This window comes from Leopardus geoffroyi, chromosome A1 (genome assembly GCF_018350155.1).
Source record: "Leopardus geoffroyi isolate Oge1 chromosome A1, O.geoffroyi_Oge1_pat1.0, whole genome shotgun sequence".
Lineage (NCBI taxonomy): Eukaryota > Metazoa > Chordata > Mammalia > Carnivora > Felidae > Leopardus > Leopardus geoffroyi.
In genome coordinates, this window is record NC_059326.1 from 19,633,391 (window position 1) to 19,641,332 (window position 7,942).

Consider the following 7,942-nt stretch of genomic DNA (forward strand, 5'->3'; position numbering starts at 1 on the left):
CTGTATTGATGTGATGAATCACGTTAATTGTTTTGCAGATATTGAACCAGCCCTGCGTCCCAGGTATAAATCCCGCTTGGTTGTGGTGAATAATTTTTTTAATGTATTGTTGGATCCGGTTGGCTACTATCTTGTTGAGGATTTTTGCCTCCATGTTCATCAGGGAAATTGGTGGTGTATAGTACTTCCTTAGTGGGGTCTCTGGTTTTGGAATCAAGGTCATGCTGGCTTCATAGAAAGAGTTTGGAAGTTTTCCTTCCATTTCTATTTTTTGGAACAGCTTCAAGAGCATAGGTGTTAACTCTTCCTTAAATGTTTGGTAGAATTCCTCTGGAAAGCCATCTGGCCCTGGACTCTTGTTTTTTGGGAGATTTTTGATTACTAATTCAATTTCTTTACTGGTTATGGGTCTGTTCAAATTTTCTATTTCTTCCTGTTTCAGTTTTGGTAGTGTATATGTTTCTAGGAATTTGTCCATTTCATCCAGATTGCCCATTTTATTGGCATATAATTCCTCATAATCTCTTACTATTGTTTTTATTTCTGCTGTGTTGGTTGTGATCTCTCCTCTTTCATTCTTGATTTTATTTATTTGAGTCCTTTCCTTTTTCTTTTTGATCAAACTGGCTAATGGTTTATCAATTTTGTTAATTCTTTCAAAGAACCAGCTTCTGGTTTCATTGATCTGTTCTACTGTTTTTTGGTTTTGATAGCATTAATTTCTGCTCTAATCTTTTTTTTTCAATATATGAAATTTATTGTCAAATTGGTTTCCATACAACACCCAGTGCTCATCCCAAAAGGTGCCCTCCTCAATACCCATCACCCACCCTCCCCTCCCTCCCACCCCCATCAACCCTCAGTTTGTTCTCAGTTTTTAAGAGTCTCTTATGCTTTGGCTCTCTCCCACTCTAACCTCTTTTTTTTTTTTTCCTTCCCCTCCCCCATGGGTTTCTGTTAAGTTTCTCAGGATCCACATAAGAGTGAAAACATATGGTATCTGTCTTTCTCTGTATGGCTTATTTCACTTAGCATCACACTCTCCAGTTCCATCCACGTTGCTACAAAGGGCCATATTTCGTTCTTTCTCATTGCCATGTAGTACTCCATTGTGTATATAAATCACAATTTCTTTATCCATTCATCAGTTGATGGACATTTAGGCTCTTTCCATAATTTGGCTATTGTTGAGAGTGCTGCTATAAACATTGGGGTACAAGTGCCCCTATGCATCAGTACTCCTGTATCCCTTGTCTGCTCTAATCTTTATTATTTCCTGTCTTCTGCTGGCTTGTGGTTTTATTTGCTATTCTTTTTCCAGCTCCTTAAGGCATAAGGTTAGGTTGTGTATCTTGAGATCTTTCTTCCTTCTTTAGGAAGGCCTAGATTGCTATATACTTTCCTCTTATGACCACCTTTCCTGCGTCTCAGAGGTTTTGGGTTCTGGTGTTATCATTTTCATTGGCTTCCATGTACTTTTTAATTTCCTCGTTAACTTCTTGGTTAGCCCATTCATTCTTTAGTAGGATGTTCTTCAGTCTCCAAGTATTTGTTACCTTTCCAAATTTTTTCTTGTGGTTGATTTCGAGTTTCATAGCATTGTGGTCTGAAAATATGCACAGTATGATCTCATTCTTTTTGTACTTGTTGAGGGCTGATTTGTGTTCCAGTATGTGGTCTATTCTGGAGAACATTCCATGTGCACTGGAGAAGAATGTATATTCCACTGCTTTAGGATGAAATGTTCTAAGTATATTTGTTAAGTCTATCTGGTCAAGTGTGTCATTCAAAGCCATTGTTTCCTTGTTGATTTTTTGATCAGATGATCTGTCCATTGCTGTGAGTGGGGTGTTGAAGTCCCCTACTCTTATGGTATTACTATTGACAAGTTTCTTTATGGTTGTGAGTAATTGATTTATATATTTGGGTGCTTCCACATTTGGTGCATAAATGTTTACAATTATTAGGTCTTCTTTGGTGCATAAATGTTTACAATTATCAGGTCTTCTTGGTGGATAGATGCCTTAATTAAGATATAATACCCTTCTTTATCTCTTGATACAGTCTTTATTTTAAAGTCTAGATTGTCTGATATAAGTATGGCTACTCCGGCTTTCTTTTGTTGACCATTATCATGAAAGATGGTTCTCCATCCCCTTATTTTCAATCTGAAGGTGTCTTGAGGTCTAAAGTGGGTCTCTTGTAAACAGCAGATAGATGGATCTTGTTTTCTTATCCATTCTGTTACCCTATGTCTTTTGATTGGAGCATTAAGTCCATTGATGTTTAGAATGAGTACTAAAAGATATGAGGTTTGCCTCATATGAGGTTTTGCCTCATTATGTTGTTTGTAGAGTTGGAGTTTCTGGTGATGTTCTCTGGTCCTTTCTTGTCTTTGTTGCTTTTGGTATTTATTTATTTATTTGTTTGTTTTCATCTTTTCTCCCCTCACAGAGTCCCCCTTAAAATTTCTTGCAGGGCTGGTTTAGTGGTCACAAACTCCTGTAAGTTTTGTTTGTCTGGGAAACTTTTTCTCTCTCCTTCTATCTTGAATGACAGCCTTGCTGGATAAAGAATTCTTGGCTGCATATTTTTCTGATTCAGCACATTGAATATATACTGCCACTCTTTTCTGCCTTGCCAAGTTTCTTTGGATAGGTCTGCTGTAAACCTGATCTGTCTTCCCTTGTAGGTTAAGGCCTTTTTTTTCCCTTGCTGCTTTCATCATTCTCTCCTTGCCTGAGTATTTTGTGAATTTGACTATGCTATGTCTTGTTGGTGGTCGGTTTTTGTCGAATCTAATGGGTGTCCTCTGGACTTCCTGGATTTTGACGTCTGTGTCTTTCCCTAGGTTAGATAAGTTTTCCACTATGATTTGCTCACATAACCTTTCTACCCCTATCTCTCTCTCTCTTCCTTTTATGGGACCCCTATGATTCTGATGTTGTTTCTTTTAATGAATCACTGCTTTCTCTAATTCTTAAATCATGCTCTTTTCTTTAATCTCCCCACTTTTTTTTCTGCTTCATTATTCTCTGTAAGTTTGTCCTCTATGTCACTGATTTTCTGTTCTGCCTCATCCATCCTTGCCACCATGGCATCCATCCGAAATTGCAGCTCAGTTAGAGAATTTTTTATTTCATCCTGACTAGCTTTTACTTCTTTTATCTCCGCAGAAAGGGATTCTAATCTATTTTTGACTCCAGCTAGTATTCTTATTATTGTGTTCTAAATTCTGGTTCAGACATCTTGCTTGTATCTGTATTGGTTAAGTTCCTGGCTGTCATTTCTTCCTGCTCTTTCTTTTGGGGTGAAGTCCTTCGTTTTGTCATTTTCAAGGGAGAAAAGGAATTAATGAGGTAGAAAGAAATTAAAATAAAAAAATTAAATTAAAAAAATAAAAATTAAAAACTTAAAAACAAACACACACAAAATCAAATAAATGATGCTAGATCCTAGGTGTGTTTTGGTCTGGGTGTTGAAAGGGGCTTGACAGGTTAGAGAAAAAGGGGGAAAGAAGAAAAAGAAAAAAAAGAAATTGTTTGAAATTTTGAAAAAGTGAACACATTGAATTAGACTAAAATGAAATGATGGAAGTAAAATAGAATTTGAAAAAAATTACACAAAAGTAAAAAATATAGTAGAAAAAAATTAAAGAAAAATATTTTTAATAAAAACTGAAAATAAAAATGAATTTTTTCTCTTTCTGTATTCAAGAAAAAGAAAAGAAACAAAAAAGAGAAAAAAGAAAGAAAGAAAGAAAATTGAATAGATGGACAGGTGAACAGACTGAAATACGTCTGAAATTACTTGTTTTCCCCTAGAAGTCAAACTATGAAGCGCTTCATAGTCCATAAGCTAAGCAGGCCGAGAGACTTGTGTTCCTGAGAGCGAGGTTGGCCCAGTTGGGCGGGGCTCAGTGTAAAGGCTCCTTTCTCCACTAGATGGCGCTGGGTAGCTTACTGGGGTGGATTGTTGTAGCGCTCATAGGTGCGTATACGGCTGCGCGGGAGCGGTGAACGAGGCGTCACCGGCAATGCAGTCTCTAGTATTGAAAGTCTGTTCTCCCCGATCAGCAATCGCGCGCCCATCCTTCGTCTTTGTCTTCCGTCCACTCCCCGCTTTTACACAGTCCGTGACCAAGCCCCAAGCAGCACCTCCCTTCTGAGTTTTGTCTCAGATGCGGCTGTTTTTCCCGAACCCCTTACTTCTGAGGGACTGTGGCTCTGACCCGCTCCGCCCCTCTGCGGGAGGGTCTCAGCGAGCAATGGCCGCGGGCCGGCTGCAACCAGGAACGTCTGTGGGTCCTATGCTGCTGCCAATGCCCAGAGACTGCGGCCGGGTGCCTGCCCGCTCCAGAAAAAGCTCGCGAGATAGTGTAGCAGCCACGTTTCAGGGATTATGGAAAATCACAACACACATCTGGCACCAGCCTTCACCCTTAACGACCTTGTTCCAGCACCAGCGAACGTGGTTGTTCTCCCGGGCCCATTGGGGCCTTGCCTTTGGGGGACCCACACAGCCTCTACCAGGTGTTCTCCCATCAGGGGAACCGCCTCTCCCTGTGTGGCCTGAAGAACCCCGGAATCCACTCCGCTCTTGGGGATTCGCCCTTCCCACCAGAGCACCGCCAGGTATGGAGCTGCGAGCTGCAGAGTTTCAGACTCTGCGCTCCCCTTGTTTACAGTCTTAATGAGATTTAAATGCTCTCCTTTCTCCTTTCTCATTTCTCCCTTTTTAGTTCAGTCCCTGAGGCTGTTTCCGCTTTTCCACTTTCTCTCCAGCTGCTTTTGCAGGGGGTGCTTTTCCCATATTCTCCCCCCAGTCTCCGTCCTCTCTCCATACACAAAAGCCGCTCTCTGGCCTCCCAGCTTCTCTCTCCCTGCTGTTCACCTCTCCGCGCCGCATACCTGCTGAATTCTGTGGTTCAGGTTGTGCAGATTGTTGTGTTAATCCTCAGATCAGTTTTCTAGGTGTGCAGGATGGTTTAGTGTTGGTCTGGCTGTATTTCATGGACACGAGACACATAAAAAACTTCCATGTTGTTCTGTCATCTTGGCTCCTCCTGAAATGAATCTTAAGAACCTATTTCAAAAGCCAAAAACTGAATAAAGATTCTTTCAGTGTACATTTTAATCTTTCCTAAGGAAATGGATAACACTGGTTAAATAGGAAGAAAGTCACATACAAAAAAAAAAGTATTATACATCCCAAAATATTATCTCACCAGAGGAACACCATCATCCTAGTAAAAGGGTTACCAGCAAAAGAACATCAGGTAAAAGAAGGTAACTAAAGCAAGTATGTTGAGTGTTCTCACATTGAACTTACCAAACTCCCTCACCAAATCTCATTGCTGAAACCCCACTATGAAATACAGGGCATACTCCTATGTAAAGAAGTAATTTGTATTGATTGATCATGAAAACTCACAACCTCTTAGCTAAGGATATCCTAATTGAGAAACTAGTTGTTCTCAATGGAGCAGAATTGCCTCCCTTGGAATGTTTGCAAATGGTGCGCTAATTTTTGGTTGTCATCAGATAAGATTGGGTAGCATTACAGGCCTTTGTGGGGCCAGAGATGCTAAATGTCATAAACGTTTTAGAAAATACTGAACAATGAAGAATTGTCCTATTCCAAATGTGAAGTCACTCTCATTAGGAAACACTGCATAGAAAGACACCTTTGCTGGAGCTTGAAATTATAGATACAATAACTAATCCATAAAGTACTAGAGCTTGAATAGTTAAGTAATTAACTTGTCTCTATCGAGATGTAACAAACTATTCAAAGGAAATTTTGGCTCAAGTACCGGGAAGTAATAGATAGCAAATTCCAGAAGAGGTGCAAAAACATATACAGAGGTCACCAAAAAAGTTTCCAAAAGCTATTTACGTAACTCTTAAACTCTCACCCACGTTGAAGGTGCTAAAGGGTCAGGACTAGGATGTTTCAGGAGAACTTTGGAAGATTTCTTTATAAAAAGCCTATAGTGTGAATCTCTTCCCCTTCCCCCAAAGCGAAAGAGGTAGGAGGGGCTATCTCCCCCCAAGTCAAGAGAGAGGAGGGCTTGAAGTATGGCACCTCACTTACAGGCTTAAAATATGGCACTTAGAGGTTGGGTGACATGTTGGTCTAGTGACCAAGTTATGCCCGAGAAATCCAAAGGGCAAGAGGCTGGCTAAAGCTGCCAGTGGCATCAGAGCTAAGGTGTGGGAAGTCACTGCCGTCCAGAGTTTGTCAAGGCCAGAGACGAATGAATGCATACCCATGGACCAGATGTGGGTTTTATAAAAGAAAGGAGCCAGTATCTTAGATTCTATGCAAGAGGACTTTCTGGAGAGGTTGGGGGATCCCACTGATTGGTAAGGGCCATAGTTAGTATAACAAGAAAAAAGCTGAATAGTTACATCCCATGCCTGTGGACGGGAGGTTAAGAGTGCTCTTTCTTTTGGTGTGTGTGGGGGGGTGGGTAGGTATGTGGGGGATGTGGGGGTGTGTGGGTATGATGGGGGGGAGGGTGCCCAAGGAAGTACAAAAGCCACATAAGAGAAATAAGCCACTTTAGACAACTTCAAAATCCAGAGAAGGTTGAAGCTAAACCTCCATCATAGGACCAGTGAAGGAAGAACTTTACTGTCCCTCTTCCCTTTCTTCTGTCCCTTCTTCAACCCTGGAAGGATTCAAACCCAAGGCAAGTAAGGTGGAGAAGGAAGAGTACAATATCTCGGAAAGCAAAGGAAGAAGATGGCTGCTTCCTCTCTTCTTCAACTGCAGGAGAGACACCTTGGGGAGTTCAAAGCTTTGATTACTTTATATGGGAACGGAACATCTTAATTACTAATTGGGATTGTGTTTTTTAACTTAAAGTGACCAGGACGAGCCATAGCATCTACTTGAGTTTTTCTTTAGGGACAAGGGTAGAGCTAGCCCTGTTGACAAATATAAACGGACAATGGAAAGCAAAACCAAAAATGCTTTATGATTACACCTCATGAATCATGCCTGTCTGAGGTAGGGTTACCAGGAATGTGTAATGGTGGGAAGGCTGATTCTGGCACATAAGACCATAGGAAATGACATTCTTCTTGAATCATGACACAGCTCCACCCCTGCAGCCTTGGGCACAGCTCCTTCGTCTACACAATGAGGGTTTTCAACCACCCGATTCAGTGGGGTGTCTTCTCTATCTAAACTCTTACATGACTCTAGGGACGGCCAGGTGAAGAGAGGTTGGGTGAGGAATTTGTTTCCTGGAGATGATTTAAGACCTAATTTTTGGAGGTCTTCATTAGAGACCCCGCTATTGTCAGGCTGTGTCTTAAGCATGTCCCATTAATGATCACTGTTCAATAATGAGAAGATGGAACTTCCCAGATATCACCAGCTATTAAAGAAAGCCAGTCCTTCCCTCCTTGTGGGCCCTCTGCTCCTAGATAAAAGTGAGATATGAAGCGGTCTCCAGAGGTCTAGTGGTGGGGTGCCACACAGTGACTGACAGTGAGCCTTTAGATGTCTATTATTCTGGATTGGCAGCGGGGGGGGGGGGGTGGGCAGAGCTCAAAACCTCTTTCTTTTCTTTTCCTTTTTTCCAAGTTTATTTATTTTGAAAGAGGGAGAGAGAGAGAGAGAGAGAGAATGCAAGTGGGGAAGGGGCAGAGAGAGAAGGAGAAAGAGAATCCAAGCAGGCAGTGCAGTGCAGAGCCCCTGCTGGGGCTTGCTCCCCTGAACTGTGAGATCATGACCTGTACCGAAAATAAGAGTCTGATCCTTAACTGACTGAGCCACCCAGGTGCCCCCAAACCCCTTTCTTCAAGCTTTGATCCTATGAGGCCTTTAGCAGGTGCCCACAAAACCCCATGCCTCCACCATGCTCAGGGGCAGCAAGAGAAGGGATCTTAACTGTATTTTGTGTTCTTCACATTCTGCACTGCTTAGT